The sequence below is a fragment of the Spermophilus citellus genome, assembly GCF_964194105.1.
Source record: "Spermophilus citellus genome assembly, chromosome: 3".
Taxonomy (NCBI): domain Eukaryota; kingdom Metazoa; phylum Chordata; class Mammalia; order Rodentia; family Sciuridae; genus Spermophilus; species Spermophilus citellus.
Window position 1 is genome coordinate 159,202,724 of NC_138184.1, and position 18,836 is coordinate 159,221,559.

The following is an 18,836-nucleotide window of genomic DNA, read 5'->3' on the forward strand; positions in this document are numbered from 1 at the left end:
TCCAGTGATTTTCTTTCTTTTTTCCTCTTTTTTTTTTTTTTTTTTTTTTGCCTCTCTCCTTTGGAGCATCATTAAGATATCATGGATTTTATATATTATGATTAAAACATCTGCATACATTACTTTTTTTGATGCTTAAATTTGTCCCACCTTTGGCCAAAGGAGCCCCTTGATGTTGGTTTCTGTGTCACTTTAACATCTTATTTGTTGTTTGGATTACTTGTTTTGTGGCACAAGATATCCCAAGCCCATCCCATAGTCCAGGCCTGAAATTCTACAGCCCTGGTTTTTATTAATTGGAAATAGTCTTAAAAATCCCAAACTGGAAGATTCTTTTTATTTGTACTAAAAATGAAAGCTATATTATAAATCTACATTTTTTTTCCAAAAAAATAACTTTATGCCCTATATTTATGTTTTTTTAAAAATAATTTTATTTATTTATTTTTATGTGGTGCTGAGGATTGAACCTAGGGCCTCACACGTGCTAGGTGAGCACTCCACCACTGAGCCACAACCCCAGCCCTATATTTATGTATTTTGAAACCATAATTGCTTGTTTTATTTTTATTTTAGGCTCACATTTATGTTATTTATATAAAAGGAGCTATATACTATTCATTGTAAGCATACCTAAAGTTGGGATTAATAACTACTTACCAAAGTTTCATTTTTCCAGATGGTATAATTCATATTCAAAGTTTCTCAAAAAGTTCCTGATGAAGGATTGCCAATGTCTTGGCTGGGCACAAGATCACGAGCCACCACACACCTTGTAGATTCAAACAGCAATTCTTTATTCCCGAACTCACACCGGCCTCTACACACGTTCTGGGGAAATCCAAGTTCTCCTCCGCCCAATTCACCTACTCCATGAGGCTTTTTTTTCCAATATCCCATTTGAATCTCACGAGAACTCAACGGGAACAAGCAGCAGGAACACCCGGCAGCAATAATCTTCAACCTCCAACTTCCCTAAAACCCCTATTGTCTTAAACCGGGAACGCCCTAAACCCAAGGACCGGGATACTTCCTCAAACCTGATCAGCTCTAAACCCAGATCCGCCTTGGTCCTTGAGCAAGGTCACCTTACATGCAATGTCAACAGCGAAATCCATTTAACATGGGGTACGCTAGCAAGGAAATTTTGATGCGTCATTCCTACTTGGCAATGGCCCTCAGCAAAGGATATAAATTAAATTTCAAATGTTTTCATATCAATTCAAATAAGAATATCAGTTTCCTTGGTGTTGGTATAGTAAAAACTTTGAAAAACTTTCAGAAATGTGATGGTAGATATGAAGTGTCAAATTTGAGTTTTAGCTTGGAATAAGTTAAACTAAATGGGATATTCACAGTCTTGTCTTCAGTTCCTTTTTAGATGTATGGACCTTTATTTTATTCATTTATTTATATGTGGTGCTGAGAATAGAACCCAGTGCCTCACACAGGCTAGGCAAGCACTCTACCACTGAGCCACAGCCTCAGCCCCTTGTCTTCAGTTCCTTTATTTATTTATTTTTTTAAGAGTAGTTTTAGTTTCAGAGCAAAGTGGAGCAGGAAGGAGAGATTTCCCATATATACCTGGATACCAGGCATGATCAGCCTCCCTGTCAACTTCCTGCACCAGAGAAGTATAGTTTTTGTGATTGATAACCTACACTGAAACATCATTATTAAACTTCAGGGTTTACATCAAGGTTCATCTTCATGCTGTACATTCTGTGGGTTCTGACAAATGTATAATAACAGGCATCGTCATTATGGTATGTTACAGAATAATTTTACTGACCTAAAAATCCTGTGTTCTTCCTGTTCATCCCTTCCTACCCCAAATCCCTGATCTTTTCATTGTCTTTACAGTTTTTCCATTTCTAGGATGTCTTATAGTTAGCATCATACAGGTTTTCAAGCTGCCTCTGCTGCTGCTGCTTTTTTTTTTTTTAATTTTAATTGTAGTTGGACACAATACCTTTATCTTATTTATTTTTATGTGGTGCTGAGGATTGAACCCAGTGCCTCACACATGATAGGCTAGCATTCTACCTCTGAGCCACAATCCGGGCCTCTGCTGCTGCTTCTTAATCACATCTGATGAATCTTAGTGACACAGTTAGATCAACTTTGCAACATTTTGTATGTTTATTCACATTCCACTATAATAAAAGCCACATCCACCTATCTTGGCTTGTTTATCTATTGTACATTCCATCACAGATTGTCAGGTCCTAGTGACTAGGACTTGTTTAATTTGGGTTCACAATACCAAAAAAACCCCAGTCCAGATAATAAATAGGTACTGACTGCCATTGGAAGAGGGTGGTCCTGTGACCTAAGTACTTGTGGAATGAAGTCATTAAGCATGGCAGAAAATAGTTTACCTTATAGTAATTATTTCTGTGACAAGAATAACTGTTACATATGCCCTTCACAAGAAAGCTAGTTTGTTCTCTTTAGGAGACTCTTAGAGTTGTAGTTATCAATACTTTTAAGTCTTTGAGTAGATTCTTAAAACTTTAGAATTAATTTTGTATCCTGAGTGCCTGAACATCAGGTAGTACTAAGCGATCTGAAAACGATAAATTCAGAGGAAACATAGAAGCAAATGATAGAGGTGTAACTGGAGGAATGAAAGAAGGGATTATATTATGTCCATTAAATAAGTTGTTACACTTTCTTTGTAGGTTGTAGCAGAGAACCCAGTTAAGAGTTTGTATTTTTGAAAATTTGATGGCGAAAACTCAAGTATAAACTTTCTAACAGGTGATTTCACCTATTCTGGATTACTCCTTTTGCTTAGAGGCAGCACAACTGAATAGTATTCCTGTGTGTACATGAATAAAAAGGAGTCACCAGAAAGGAAAGCAGAGAGAGAAAGTGAAGTGCTTGGTCTCTATAGCTGTGCATTCAAGGAACTATAAGGTATTGGTTTCCAGGCCTGTAAAATAACGAGAAGAACTGATTAGATGGTTTCCTAGATTTTCCGTTGTTTGTTGCCCTCTAAGCCATCAGTACGGTGCTGAGTTTACATAAGTGCTTCTAATACATGTCATTGCTTGCCAAATGGGTGTTGTTCCTGATCCGTTGCAGATCCAGGCCAGGTTTCAGGCTCGACCCAGGCGATGCTCCAGGGCCGCTTTTCCGCCGGGGGTGGAGCTTCGGGCCACCGCCCTCGCGCTAGGGGTCGGGGCGGGGCTTGCCGCCGGCGGGGGCGGGGCCCGCGCAGGGACTTCCCCTGGGTAGAGCGGAGCAGCGGGTGCGGAGGGCTGGCGCCCCTCGGCGGGTGGGGGGTGGGTGATCGGGCCACCCTTGGTGGTTCCCTGGGCCTGGGACTCTTCCCCAGGGTTGGCATCCCGCGGAGTGGGCGCTGCTGGGAGGCGGAGAGCTGCTGGGCCGCAAGGCGACCGAGAACACGTGTGCCTGCGCGTGTTTATCTGAGGCCCGCGCGGTCGCTGTTTCTGTCTTTCCTCCTTCTGGCTTATCCGGTTATGAAACCGGTGGTCCCCGTGGCAGGGTCGCCCCAGAGCACGCCTACCCTTGACCTCAACCCTGTCCATGAGGGAGCGCTGTGGGGACAGGCTGCCTGGTAGTGTTGGGCAGGTGGTGGGAGTTCCTCAGGTTCGAGCAAAAAGATCTTTAAAGGACGTGTCTGTCTCTGTCGTTTTTTACTTTTAGGGTTCTGACCAAATTGGGCGAGGGCACAAAATAACCACTTACCCCTTCTCACCGAGGAAGAGCGGGAGAAAGGGTAAGTAAGGATCAATCAGGGGTGGAAGGAGCTAGGGTTTCCTCCTGGGGGAGAGAGAGAGAGAAAACAAACTTGTGTCCAAAGTCTACTTTTCACCAGAATCTGAAGACCCACCTTCAAAGGTCAAAGGCCTCTAGCCCAAGACTTTTTGCAGGTTTGCAGTTTGTAGAGTCGCCTAGAAGTTTGACAGCTTGGATTTAGTCAAATGGCCTGACAGAAAATTCATTTCCCTTCACCTATTTTAACTTGGAAGGTTGGTCCTATAGGGTTCCTGTCTTGGGCCCATATCTTATTAGCGAGCTTTGACTAATCTCTGGGACTGCAGGGTTTTAAAGAATCAAGGTCTCGATTGATAATTAATTGAAACCCCTCCGGAGATTTTTATGTTTTAAAAGAGGAGTACTGAAAAAAATCCTTTAGGATCCTGAAGGACAGTGTTATTGGCAATATCACAAATGTCCCAAGTTCTTTTGGGATCTGCTCTCAGGGCTATGGAAGAGGAAATTTGTGGAGGAGAGAAATTACCAGGCTGGGCCCTTTTGACTTTCACTTTGATGCCCTCTTACAAGCTTTTTGTTCACTTTTGAAAATTTGCTGAACAGCACATTGAAGTCCTGGGAAGTTCACTGTGATTTCCATGGTCTTCTCTTTCATTGGTTCTTCTCTGGGACCTTTCCATCACTTCACTAGTATACTGATTTCCTGTTTTCTGTGTGAGGCAATGAAGCACAGCTTTTCTCAGATGGTTGTGAACCCATTGGCCTCATATAAGTCACATAAAAATAAACATTTTTAAATTATTTAACTAGAATTGCCCTCTATATCTTACCGTTGGCTTCTTGGTTACTTCCTTCAATTTGTGCCCAAGTGGTAGGTGACCACATAATTTATTTTATAAAAAACCAGGATGTGGTTGTTTATTGATGATGTATTCAGGTATTGACTGAATGGATGCTTGTTAGCTCTTTCTTTCCATGTGCTGGACACTTTGATAAAAGTGGGATGGTGAGAGACTGTTGGAGATGGTCATTTTGGATGGGCCCTTTCACCAGTGTTCTGTGGATTTTCTGAATAATTATGTGTAAAATAATTATGTGTAAAAACTTTCCTATACCATGGATCTTTTGTTTTTTGGTACTGGGGATTGAACTCAAGGACACTCGACCACTGAGCCACATCCCCAGCCCTATTTTGTATATTATTTAGAGACAGGGTCTCACTGAGTTGTTTAGTGTCTTCCTTTTTGCTGGACTCAGGATCCTACTGCCTTAGTCTCCGCAGCTGCTGGGATTATAGGTGTGTGCCACCACACCTGGCTACTATGGATCTTAATGATTTGCAAGTCTATATAGCATTGTGGGAGAATAGTAGTATTATTCTGCCTTATTCCAGTCAGTAATAGACTTTCAAGGATAACTGACCATGATTGGTGTCCTAAAATTAATAGTATTTTAGTGATTTTCCAGTGTAATAAATATATTGTATGAGTACAATAATTAATTGGGGTTAACTTTTTGAATTGTTCCATAAGAAGGCCTAATATTAGAAAATATGGAGAGTTAATGATGATGCATGTAGAAAATAAATACTGAAGTAAACTGTTATGGATTTTTGTACATTTAACTGCATTTTATTGAAACAAGAAATGTCCTTTGTCTTTTTTTGGTTGTAGAAGTTTATAAGGTTAAAACCAAGTTGTTTAGAATTAAATCTTGCAAGAATATGAAAGGCAGGAAGTTGGTCTCATGTAAGCCCACTCTCAAGATAACTACTTTTAACAATTTGGTATTTATTTCTTCAACTTTTTGTTCCTTATATATATCTAGCACACAACGATATGTTAAATACATACAATTTAGTTATATGTTAGTACATGTAGAACATGTATAAAACATAAGATGTATGTGTATATACATGTGTATATTGTTTTTTGATGAAATTATAAATTTATTTTCCTCCACCATTTTGGCTATTTACTATCATTCCTTGCTTTCCCTCAAATTCTCATGTAGAAGTAACATGGCTTTATAGTCTTTTTTTTTCCAGTACCAGGTATTGAACCCAGGTGTGCTTAACCACTGAGCCCCAGCCCCAGCCATTTTTTATATTTTTATTTTGAGACAGGGTCTCACTAAGTTGCTTAGGACCTTGCTAAGTTGGTGAGGGTGGCTTTGAACTTATGATCCTTCTGCTTCAGCCTCCCAAGCTGTTTTTTATTTATTTTTTGTGGCCTTATGAAACCGAGCCTTATGCATTGCTAGGCAAGAGCTCAACCACTCAGTTACCTCTCCAGCCCCTATAGTCTTTTAGATATGGGTTATAATCCTTGCCTTTATTTTATTAACTGTGTCACTGTGGAGTAGTTAAAACTGCTCTGTTCCTTGATTTATCATCTGTCAAAATAATATACTGAGTAAATAAAAAAGACTGTGTAAAAAACAGTGCCTGGCATGTAGATATTCACTGTTAATTTTCCTCCCTGTTTTTCTATCTAATCACTCCTCATTTCTTATGTTCTTTCTTTTGATAGTGGAAGATAGTCTGGTACTTACTTTCCTATAGGTGCTATGCATTCCTGGGCATATGCATTTTCACAGATCACCTACCATATCTGATCCTAAGATATCTGGGACAAGGACTGTCAACTGATGTGGCTCCATTTCCCCCTATCAGATCATTCTTCAGCCCTTCCTAGAAAGTGTCAGCTTGAAAAATGAAGGGAAAGGGTTTCTATAATGTGTTTAAAATGCTCTGACACTGCTCCCAAAGTGAGAAAGACATACTACTGCATTTAGCTGAGTGCTTAAAGTTAGGATTTCTATTTCAGAAATGTCTTTGGTCTATAAGAATTACAATAAAAATGCTGACGCTTCATGTCCAAACTGTCATGATTTTGCCAAGTTGTGGGTTTAATATACAGCTAAGCTGTGTATTTAGTGTATCTAATACTGCTCTGGAAGCTGAGAAAGACAAGTCCACAGACATCTGATTTCACACCAGACATCTGCTTTCATTTTGCTAAGGAGTACATTTTGTCAGTAGATTATGGGCATATCAGCTCTGCTGCTGTAGTTTGTAGCATATCTATTATAAGCTCTGGTCTATAGGGTTTAGTATGATGTTTTATTCAAATGACAGCACACTGAAAATGAGCACCTGGTCAGATAAGCACATTTCCCACAGGTGTCTTCTAATGTCATTGTTCTTACAAGTTAACAAGGTGAAATAATTTCTATCTTTGGTGATTTTACATTGAGTTTTTGTAGAAGCAAAAATATTCTTAGAAGAAAAGCTTCATTTGGGAATCAGTTGTATTCCAAAGGTTCATTTCAAGCCTATTGTGTATATGTTAACGATGTACTTATAGGAATGAAATAACAAATAGCGTTTACATGTGCAGGTGAGAGCACTAAATCTTTTATTTATTATTTTTCATTCATCAAATGTCCATTCTGTTAACAATGGTAAGTGTATACTCTAATACATATAATAATAATTTTTGGAGAAAATGTATTTTGAGTTCCAACCTAGAATGGCTGGACACATTCATCTCAATTTTGAGATAGTGAGGGGCATAAAAAAATTCTGGAGGCTCACCTTCCTCCATTTTAGGGTTGGCCCTGTCATTGTTTAACCGTGTGACCTTGGACACAAATATTTTATCTGAAAAATGGAATAGTTACTCATGATTAAAGTGAGGTTCAGTGATGGTAAAGTGGTAAAATATCTGCTACAAAATAGGTTCTTAATAAAAGTAGTTTCATTTTTCCTCTAGGTCCTGGATGCAAGACCAAAGACCCCACTCCTGAGCCCACCCTTATATCCAGACTAACATCCTAGCCAGAACTTGTGGCTTCAATGGAGGGCAGTTGTCCTTGGGACTTGGTAGTGGGACCTGGAAAAGGCATATGTAGAATAATGACAAAGGAGAAAGCTGGTGAATTGTTGAGAGAAGTCCATGGACTTAGCTCTGTGAATTGCTTGGCTCACAGAAAGAACCATCTTTTTCTTTAGCCTCTCTATTTTTGTCCATCTGTTCCACTGGAAACTCTTATCTTCTTACTTCCTGCTTAGTCCAATAATGACTGTTTTTCTTTGTAACCTTGAGAAAGCCTGGATAACCTTATTTGTCTGTTTTTTTTTTGGATAAGACTTATTAGATGTTTGTACTTCCTTTAGCTCTCCTGCTCTCTCTCTTTTTTTTCTATATGCTAGGTACAGTTGACTTTCTTGCCCTTTTGTTGGCCTAGAGTTTATTCATTAACTTTCCCCTCACTATTTTATTTATTTTTTAATTATATGCTGCATGCATTGAAATAGTGCTGAGGATATAAAGATGAAAAGTCACTGTCCTTAGCTAACGGGATTGTAGTGTAGTAGAACTATGAGTGTCTATATTCAAATACAATATGCTGTTTTGCTCTACTGGAGGTACTACAAATGCAAAGGAAACCTAGCATGAACTCTTGATCCTTGTTGGGAATATCAAGGAAAGGTTTTAGTAGTGGTTGTGTTTGAGTTGAGACTTGGAAGCTGAGTAATAGTAGGCAGCTTGACAAGCAGCAGACAGCATTTCCAGGAGGACATAATAGTATGAGCAGTTGTATGGCATTATGAGAAGATGGTGTGTTCTTGGAGCTATATGTAGGTCAGTGTCATTAGTGGGTGAAGAGCAAGGTTAGGAATGAAAGTAGATGAAACTAGATAAATTCAATGTGCACTTTCTAGCCCATGTGTACTTATGAGTCACTGAGGAATTATGAGGTGAAAGACCACTGAAAGCAGTGTGCTAGGAAACTTGTGAGTGGACAAGTGTGGGGATACAGACTTGGAAAGATGGGAAGCCATTGAGGATGATGCATTAGTATGGAGAAGAGGGGTTGAGAGCTCAGACAAGGAGGGAAGTAGTAAGGATAGAGAAGTGAGAATGTTTAGGAAAAATACTTAGGAGGCGGGAGGATTGGCTGTTCTTTGTGGCATTGAATATAAAAGATATGGGAGAATGAGAATGCTACAATGCCTCTCAGGTTTCTGGGTAGTGAGAGGGAAAACAGAAGAGAAAGCAAATATGAGGGAGAAGATGATGTGTTCAGCTTTGGACACGTGTTTAGCATACTTGCAGGGGTGTCACTGGTGAGTTGGAGGTGTCCAGAAGGCATCTAAATATAGGAGTCTGGAACATCATAAGAGTTTGCAGAGACTGGAAGTACATTTTTTCCAAATTCTTAACAACATGGAGAATAATTGAAGGCATGGGTAAGGATGAAATGTTTAGAGGAATTGCATAGAAAGAGTAAAGGCTAAAATTAAGTCTTAGAGAATATTGAAACTTAAAGGAAAAGCCAAGAAAGAGAAAGATACTGAAGAGGGGTGACCAGAGAGGCTAGGAGAAAAAGATTTTCAGGTCAATGGCAGAATTTTAAGAAGTAGAATCCAGTTAAAATGTAAATGTAAATCATAAAGTATGATGAAGATTGTTAAATGTCTGTTAGAAGTCTTTGATTTCTTGGGGATGGTGGGGGCAGGACTAAACTGCCATGGGTAAAGAAGTGAATTGGAGAAAAGGTAAGATAGAGAGAGGGGACAGACATGAATATAGGGAGTAGGCATGATTGGGTCCCTTCTCTGGGAGATAATGACTTCATTGTTCTTTAGTCAAGATATTTGTTTAATACATTTTCAATAATAATGTATATATTTAAAATATACAACTTGATGTTATGGAATATATATAGATATTTAGATGGTTAGTATAGTGAAGCATATTTACGTTCATCATCTCATAGTTAACCCCCACCCCAGTTCCTTTTTGTGGCAAAAGCAGCTAAAATCTGCTCATTTAGCAAGGCTCCCAACTATAATATAGTTTTATTAACTGTTCTCCTTAAGTTACACATAAATCTCTAAACTTGTTCATCTTAAATTTCTTCTGCTTTATATTGTTTGACCCACATCTTCCCTTTCTTCCCCCGTTCCTCATTACCACTGTTCTATTCTCTCTGCATATTTTTCATTTTATGGGTGCATTATAATTATATAAAATATTGAGATTCATTATGCCATATTTGTACGTGCACATAACATAATTTGATCAATCTCATTCCACAGTCTCTGTATTTTTAAAGAGCCCACATGTAATTGAAATAATTTAATATTTTTCTGGCCTATTTCACTTAGCATAATGTCCTCTGATGTCATCCATATGTGACAAATGGCAGGATCTTTTTTTTAAGAGTGAATAATATTTAATTGTATACTTATACTACAGTTTCTTTATCCATTAATCTGTTGATAGAAACTTAGGTTGTTTCCATATGTTCACATTCATTGGGAAGGCTACTATAAAAAAAAAAAAAAAAAAAGAGAGACAACAAGTATTGGTGAGGATGTAGAGAAAAAGGAACCCTTGTGCAGTTGTTGGTGGGATTGTAGATGGTATAGCCATTATGGAAACAGTTTGGGGGGGTTCAGAGAAATTAAAAATAGAACTACGATGTGGTCCAGCAGTCTTTTTTTAAGGTCTGTAATCAAAAGAAATGAAATCACCACTTTGTAAAGATATCAGTTGAGATATCTAAAGGTTCTTCAGAAGATTCTAAGATGTGCTTGAGAATAAATGAGGAAAGAATGATAACCATAGTTGTTGACTTTCTTTCTTTTTTAAAAAGAAAAATGAGGGACAGACAGTGTGTTATGCTGAGAGGAAGACCCTTCATAGAAAGGGGTATGTTGAAAAAAGAGTTGCCTCTATTCTTATCACATTTGTGTGTGTGTGTGTGAGAGAATGAAAATCAGGATGTGAAAATCAGGTTGTCTCTTTATTTGCCTACTTCTTCCCTGCTTTTTAATTCATACCTGACTATACCCTTAAATGTCTTTTTCACTTAATTCTTTCCTGGCCCAGAGTTCCATTGTTGTTTTGTTCCCATTACATCTGGCCTTTTTGCATATATTATTCTCTAATCCAGTTGAATAGGTAAAAAAAAATCTACTTTTCATCATTAAAGGTTGAAAAAATTTCAGCAGTATATACTAGGAGACTAACAGGGAACATAACCATATCAAACATTAAAAAACAAAACAAAACAAAAAAACACAATTTAGCCCAGAGTATCTGCTATGTTAAAGGCTCTGAATGCAAAGACATAAAATGGAAAGGATTAGTAAGACTGGGATTCTGCCCTTAAAGAGCCCTTAGGCCAGAGAGAGGAATGGATACGCAAATAAAGAAGCGACTAAGTTCCTTGATATGTGTATGCCATTATAGAGGCAGAGTATAAGATGACTTAAAAAAAAAAAAAAGGGACATCTTTATTTTTTGTGATTCTGAAGGCTCAGAGATGATGTTTGAGCCACAGCTTTAAGTATGGTGTGTTAAGTTTCAGGGAGTAAGATCAAGGTAATGAAGACATTTGGCATTTGTTTTTTAAGAACAGAACAGGGAGGAAGAGCATGAGGAAAAGATTAACATTAAACAAAGACGAGTGGGGGGAAAGAAAAGGAGAGAGAAGGGAAAGCATATGGAAATGGTAGGAGACCCTCAATGTTACACAAAATTACATAGAAGAGGATGTGAGGGGAAAGGGGGGGGGGGAACAAGGGAGAGAATTGAACAACAGCAGATGAGGTAGAGAGGGATGATGGGAGGGGAGGGGAGGGGGGATAGTAGGGGATAGGAAAGGTAGCAGAATACAACAGTCACTAATATGCCATTATGTAAAAATGTGAGTGTGTAACCAATGTGATTCTGCAATTTGTATTTGGGGTAAAAATGGGAGTTCATAACCCAATTGAGTCAAATGTATGAAAGATGATATATCATGAGCTTTGTAATGTTTTGAACAACAAATAAAAAAAAAAGATCAAGGTAATGAAATATTCCTTAGTTGTCCCATGAAAGCAACAAATTTTGCTTTCTTTTTTTTTTTTCTTTTTCTTTCTTGTTCTGCTTGGTTTATTTTATTGCAAGGTATCCTTGTCTTTGAGGGAGTTCTTAGGGGATAAATATGTTTTGTCTTACATATAGATGATATACAAGCATTTTCTCCCTTTCTTATACAAACTTTGTATGAAATTTTCACCACTGGCTTGCGGAATATTAGACAGCTAACACAGACTGGAGCAGTTAATCACAATATCTGGGGAATGGGGTCGAGGCCCTAATATTTTTCAGAGCTTCCCAGGTTTTCTAATGGCAGGGTAGAGAACCACTGCATGGTTTGTTTACATGAAATGGCAGGGATTTATAGCTTTAAAAAAAAAAAAAGTAGGTTAAATTGTTACAATTCCTTTTAAAACTATGTGTCCTTTTAAGCTACTTAGATTTCTCTAAGCCCATCTTTCCTTAAATAGGAGGGTAGTATATGTATCCTGCCTGTCTTGCTGAGTCTTGCACATCAAAAGCTGATTTGTGTGAAGGAACATATTATATAAATGTTGTGGAAACAATGAAATACTTTGTGGCATTTTCTAAGAGCCTGTAGGATAAGAGCTGCCTAACTTTTCCTGCAAGATAGTACAGATTTTATAGATTTGAATTTAATATTTTACCATCATGAGGTTTCTTTTTTTAATATATATATATTTACTTGTTGATAGACCTTTATTTTCTTTATTTATATGTGGGGTTGAGAATTGAACACAGTGTTTCACACATGCCCTAGCCCTAGAGGCAGAGTATAAGATGACCAAAAAAAAAAAAAAAAAAAAAAAAAAAAAAAGGGGGGGGGGACTTCTTTATTTTTTTGTGATCCTGAAGGCTCAGAGATGATGTTTAAGCTACAGTTTTACATATATTTTACTACATTTGTATAATGCTAAACAGTTGAAAACCCAAAGCCAAAAAGGAAATCCTCCTCCTCACTTTATTTTTGTTTGCAGCACTAGGTATTGAATCCAGGGGTGCTTTACCGTGGAGCTACACCCCCAAGCCCTTCTATTTTTTTTTTTTTTTTTATTTTGAGGCAGAGTTTTGCTAGGTTGCTGAAGCTGGCCTTGAACTTGTGATCCTCCTTCATCAGCCTCCTAAGTTTCTGGGATTATAAGTATGCACCACCACACATAGCTAAAATGCAAATCATCATTTGAGCATTTCTAGGTTGGCATATTAATTCCAATTATTTAAGATCATATAAATGTTTTCCATGATTAAGATTATAAGGTAGGGCTGGGGATGTGGCTCAAGCGGTAGTGCGCTCGCCTGGCATGTGTGTGGCCTGGGTTCGATCCTCAGCACCACATATCAACAAAGATGTTATGTCCGCCGATAACTAAAAAAACCTAAATATTAAAAACCTCTCTCTCTCTCTCTCTCTCTCTCTCTCAAAAAAAAAAAAAAAAAAAAAAGATTATAAGGTATATTCTCAGGGACTGTGGATATAACTCAGTGGTAGTGGCTTGCCTAACATGTGAGGCTCTGGGTTCAGTTTCCAGCACTGCAAAAAGAAAAGAAAAAAATATTCATTCTCAATGTTAATAATGTAATTGTTCAGTATTAAAATGCTAAGGTCAGGTATTTATTTTGAAGGTATATACATTTAAAATCAGCAATATTATAGATGTTAGTAAAAACTGCAGCATACCATAGAGCCCTACAAATTTGCTTATTTGTAGGTTCCATGTAGGGATATGTACTATGTTTCTGTACTATGGGAAGCCTGGTACATTAGTATCATTTATATAATAGTATAGGAATGTTCATCCTTTCGGTATTATGATATACTTTAATTGAGAAGTGGTATTGTTTAATGACAAAACTGAACCCAAAGTCTGAAGACTGGGTTCTAGATCTGGTTTCTCTAGTCACTCTTCATCATAATAAGTAAGTTAACCTTTCTGAGCCTCATATAAAATTAAGATGTATTAGTTTCCCGTTACCTGATAGCATATGAGAAACTTAGTGGATGAAAAGATTTTTCATTTGTGATGTCATAGTTGCTATAGGTCAGCATTTTGGAGGTTCTACTTCAGGGTCTCTTGAAGTTGCTCTCAGAGCTGAAGTTTTTAGAGCATAGCTGAAGCTAAGAGATTGAGTTTCAAGATGACCTGCTCACATGGCTGGCAAGTTGGTTCCTTTCCATGAAAGGTTTTCCATGAAGCTGTCCTCTTGCCATGGGAGTTGGCTTCCACAGAGCAGTATTCAAGAGACCAACATGGAAACTATAGTGCCTTTCATGATTTATCTATATTTGTTTTTTAATGTATTCTTTCGGATTCATAGACCATAAGGGCATAAGGTAAGGGTCACTGGGGACTCTTACGGGGGATTGGCTACTTGAGAGGATAACCTCTGCCTGACATAGGATTGCTTTGAGGTTAATTTAAGAATTTATATGAAAGTCATTTGTAAATCATTTATTAGACAATATAATTGAGGCTGAGTAAAAGTGGAATTAGTTTGTTTTATGCCATGTTAACATTATGCCTGTTCCAAGTCTTTCTTCTCTTGCTAAAAAAATATTTTATCTTTTATCTTTATTTTGTGTTAAAAAAAATCTACTCCTTTAATAAAAGGCTAGAGCAAAATGTGTTTTTCAAGTTTTTCCCATCCACAGGTATAAAAGTAGTATGTAGAATGGGAGAAAATTAGAAATAATAGTGATGGTAGCAAGAACCTTTTGGTCCTCTGCTGAGTAATATTCTGATATGTCATTCTAGAGAGTCTGTCTCCTTGATGAAATTTCTACATGTCTTATTCTTTGTATATCTCTCTTGTCATTTGCTTGATTTTGCCTGGATTAGAGTTCTTTTGTGGATTTATCTATTCATATGTTAGACTGGAAACTTCTTTTTTCTTTGGGTTTTTTTTTGGGGGGGTGTTACTGGGGATTGAACTCAGGGGCACTTGACCACTGAACCACATCCCCAGCCCTATTTTGTATTTTATTAGAGACAGGCTCTCACTGAGTTGCTTAGCGCCTTGCTAAATTGCTAAGGCTGGCTTTGAACTTGCTATCTGTGACCCTCCTTGGAAACTTCATAAGGTATAAGCTGTGTCTTACTCTTTTCTGTGCCTCTCACCAGCACATTTAACCCAAGGATTTGGACTTAATTGGTGCTTAAGCAGTTTTTCTGAATTCAACTGGAATAAGTTGGCCAAACTCTAGTCTTTGTGCCTCCTTTTAAATTTAAAATAAAGGGTTCTATTTTGCTCAAGTGGTGGTGATGGTGGTGGCTCCTGCCAGATCCATCTTTAAGTCTACTTTTTATAGGTCCCTGGTTTGCCATTAGAGCCCTTTACCTCTCCTAAATGACTCTGAGAATTGGACTGCTACATGCTTGGTCTGCCCTTCTCAAGCATGCAAATACATACAACCCTAACAATCATTCTTATGTGACTTTCAAAACCTTGTTGGTTTGGTAACTATATAACTTAATTTTGACTTCTTGGGTTTAGAATTCCCAGAAGATAAAAGTATACAACTTTCTTGTGTGTAATAAATCATAAAAATTTAATCTTTGCAATTTTCTCCAAAAGTTTATTGAGATAGGTCTTTGTAATGACATATTGACACACAGACTTTTATCTTTCTTTTGAAAAATGTAGCAGTTATGTTTACCTTTTGAAAAATCATCTTGCTCTGTAGCTGGAGGATACACTGTAAATACACTATCAAGTTCTAGTTCTGAAATTGTATGTATTAGAGACATTTTTGAAGAAGGGAAATGTTTGTAATGTCATCACAGTTTTTATTTTAGGATTTTTTTTTGAATGATATTCTCAACATGTGGACCAGTAAACAAATTCAGAGCAATTTAGAATTCTTTTCTCTTTTTTTATTCTCTCCTGCAGATTTACTGATTTCCTTGCTTCCTCAGCCACTACCTGCCTTCTCTGTCTCTTTTCTGTACCTCTTTCCCAGTTTTTGTAAGAGAGGGTAAATAGACTAGCAGTGGGCAGATCAGACATTGCAAGTAGCGGTGGGTGTGCAAAGAACTGTGGCACTGCATTGAAGTTTAGCTTATAACTAATAGAGTTCTTTACTAAATGATAATAGAGGACCTGTGAAGTAACGTTCATAGGAAAAGGTTACAGTTGCCAAAAATGTTTTGTCTTAATTAAAAAAAAAATAGACTTTATTTTTTTAGAGCCATTTTAGGTTCATAGCAAAATTGGGTGGAAGGTATGGAGTCTACCCATGTTCTCCCTGCCCCTTGTATATGCATAGCCAGCTCCACGGTCAACATTTGGGGAATCAGTTGTTATAGTTGACGAACTTACATTGATAAGTCATTATCACTTGAAGTAGTTTATGTTAAAGTTCACTTCGTAGTGTAGTATGTTCTACACTTTTGGACAAATGTCTAATAATGTGTTCTTCATCACAGTATCATATAGAGTAGTATTATCACTGCTGTAAAAATTCAGTATTCTTCCTATTCATCCCTCCCTTCCTTCAAACTCTTGTGATATTTTTATTAACCTTTATAGTTTTAGGCCTTTTCCAGAATGTCATAGAGTTGGAATAATGTAGTGTGCAGCCCTTTTCACCTAATTTTTAGTTTTCCTTGGTGCAGCACATTATTTACAAATTATCTCAATTATTTTTCCAAGAGCTTATTTATCTAATAGCCGCTTTTCTAAGAATTTCATTAGCTCAGATTAAAACAATAACTACCATTTAGTTTTGTTAAGTAGTATTTAGCATTATTATTATGTAAGGATAGTTTGAAACACATTATAAAGCCTTACACTTTTGTTTCTTTTAAGTCTCACTATTTGTCATGTGCAAGAGAGGTCCTGTAGACTGAACAATATATTAGAAGATTCATTATTTGAGAATTTGGTGTATGTGACCGCATTATGTTAATATTCTAAATTAATATTCAGTTAAAATATTAATAGGGCCTGGGGATGTGGCTCAAGCGGTAACATACTCGCCTGGCATGCGCAGGGTGCTGGGTTCGATCCTCAGCATCACATAAAATAAAGATGTTGTGTCCACCGAAAACTGAAAAATAAATATTAAAAAATTCTCTCTCTTCTCTCTCTCTCTCTCTCTCTTTTTTTTTTAAAATGCCAATTCAACTTCACCTCTCAGGTACACGTCCCACCTCTCTATATACTTATACCCTCTCACTCTTCCTATCTATAAAAAAATATATTCATAATAAAACTTTAAAATATAGGCATTAAATATATATTCTGGACACTAAAGTGATGATATATGGAGAATAAATGTGGAATTGGGCTATGAAAATCATTATGAGCATGGACAAGTCATTTTTGTCTATGAACTTCCTTCTCCTTTTAGCAATATGGAAAAAACATACACGTCATAGGTTATTTTTAAGGACTATATGAGCTGTTTGTATGAGTCTGATGTAAATTTGAACTCATTATAAAAAATGTGAGGAGTTAATTGGTTAATGACTCAACCTTTTTAATATTTTCAATTTCAATTTTTTTTAGTTTTTATAGATAATAAAGAAGAAAAATATTGGTTTGAGGCTAATAAGGCAATACTGCTAGAAAGGTGGTTATTTAGCTGTATCTGAAAATAAAATGACTTCATTTTTTAAAAAAATATATTTTTTAGTTGTAGATGGACACAATATCTTTATTTTATTTATTTTTTTATGTGGTGCATGTGGGGTAGGCGTTCAACCACTGAGCTATAGTCCCAGCCCATGACTTTTTTTTTTTTTTTATTGCATGTATCTCATTGATTAAACCTGCTTATGTCGTCTCATTAAAGGCATACACTTTGGGATGTTCTTCTTGTGTAAGAAAGTTCTGGGCAAGAGGATGAAATAGCTTTGTAAAGTTGAATTCCTGAGGCAGGTAATATAATGAATTCAAATTCAATTGTAGTTTCAATAAAAATGTCCTTCTAGTTATAAATATTTAGACAATGGATAGTGACATAATATTTTAAATTCACGAAAACTTTATATTTCCCAGTTTGAGAATGTATGACATTATTATATTTCATTCTCAGCTTTTGTATTTTTACTAATTTAAAATTACTCTTTTGTTAGTTTCACAATGCATTGTATGGTCAAAGACAGAATGATGGAATATCCTATGAAAAAGATGTAAGAAGAACTATTCAACCACTAACCCCTAAGGAAGAAATGAGGAATCAAAAAGGAATTGTCATCAGCAAATAAGAAAGAATATGTACAATTCCCATTTGGGGTTATCTGACTTAAGATGTTAAGAATGAGGGAATAAAAAAATTAGCAAGCATTATAGAGGAGATATGGATGAATAGCTTTTCATTTTTTGGATATGCTTGTTTGATACAACTTTTCATTGTAGCAATCACAGAGAATATCAGTTTAGAGAAATGAACTGGGTGAGAAGATAGACAATATTCCATCTCTGTAACTGGACTTTCACTACTTCAACCAAAATTGGGGAAATTTAGTAACACTTCCTGAAAAATCTTTGTGAACATTAAGTACCAGGTCTTGAAAACTATTTGTTTGGCCTGAGATGGAGAAACAAGGGTTAAAATTGTTGACTGAATGGCACATATTGGAGGCCCATGTTCATCTATCTTGAATTTTATGTTAATTAGAAATTGAGGAGAGTCAACTATGATTTTCTATCATTAGTAGACTCATTTTTTAACTTGCTCTGGTTATTTAAAATTGGATAGAGATGGTATTTGTTTCAAAACCACAGGCAAAGAAGTAGAGCAGCATAAAACCTTATTCCACCTTTCTGTAGGATTTTATTCCATAATGATTCAAATTGACTTAGTAGATTAATATGAGTATATTTGGTATTTGAATTAGTTTTAGGTCTGGACACTTAAGTGCTAGTTAAGCTTAATTTCACAGTCAATGATTTTTGTAAAATTCCTCTCTGACCAGGTTACTCTTCTGTTTAAAATAGTCCTGTGGCTTCTAGTTGCCATTAGATTAAGCTGAAAACTTGCTTAAATTAGTTTAAAAGACCCTTTCCTACCTGGTCTTCCTTGCCTTTTTAACATTTTCTTTTTTTATACTCCAGCATTAGCACTCTATACTCCAGTCAGACTAATTTATAGGTAATACATTCTAGTTTTACTTTGACCTTTATTTCATTTTTTTAAATTTATATATGTCAGCAGAATGCATTATAATTCTTATAACACAT

The 18,836-nt window shown here is 36.6% G+C and overlaps 1 protein-coding gene across 2 annotated transcripts in view; it reads left to right on the forward strand.

The window, feature by feature from the left end:
• Positions 1-3,181: 3,181 nt before the first annotated feature.
• Positions 3,182-18,836, forward strand: part of IMMP2L (inner mitochondrial membrane peptidase subunit 2) — an 883,542-nt gene continuing 867,887 nt past the window's right edge. For both annotated transcript variants that reach the window (XM_081285017.1, XM_081285018.1), the window contains exons 1-2: positions 3,182-3,256; positions 3,676-3,748. The gene's annotated coding sequence lies outside the window, so the exon portion shown is untranslated. The remainder of the gene's footprint in view (positions 3,257-3,675; positions 3,749-18,836) is intronic.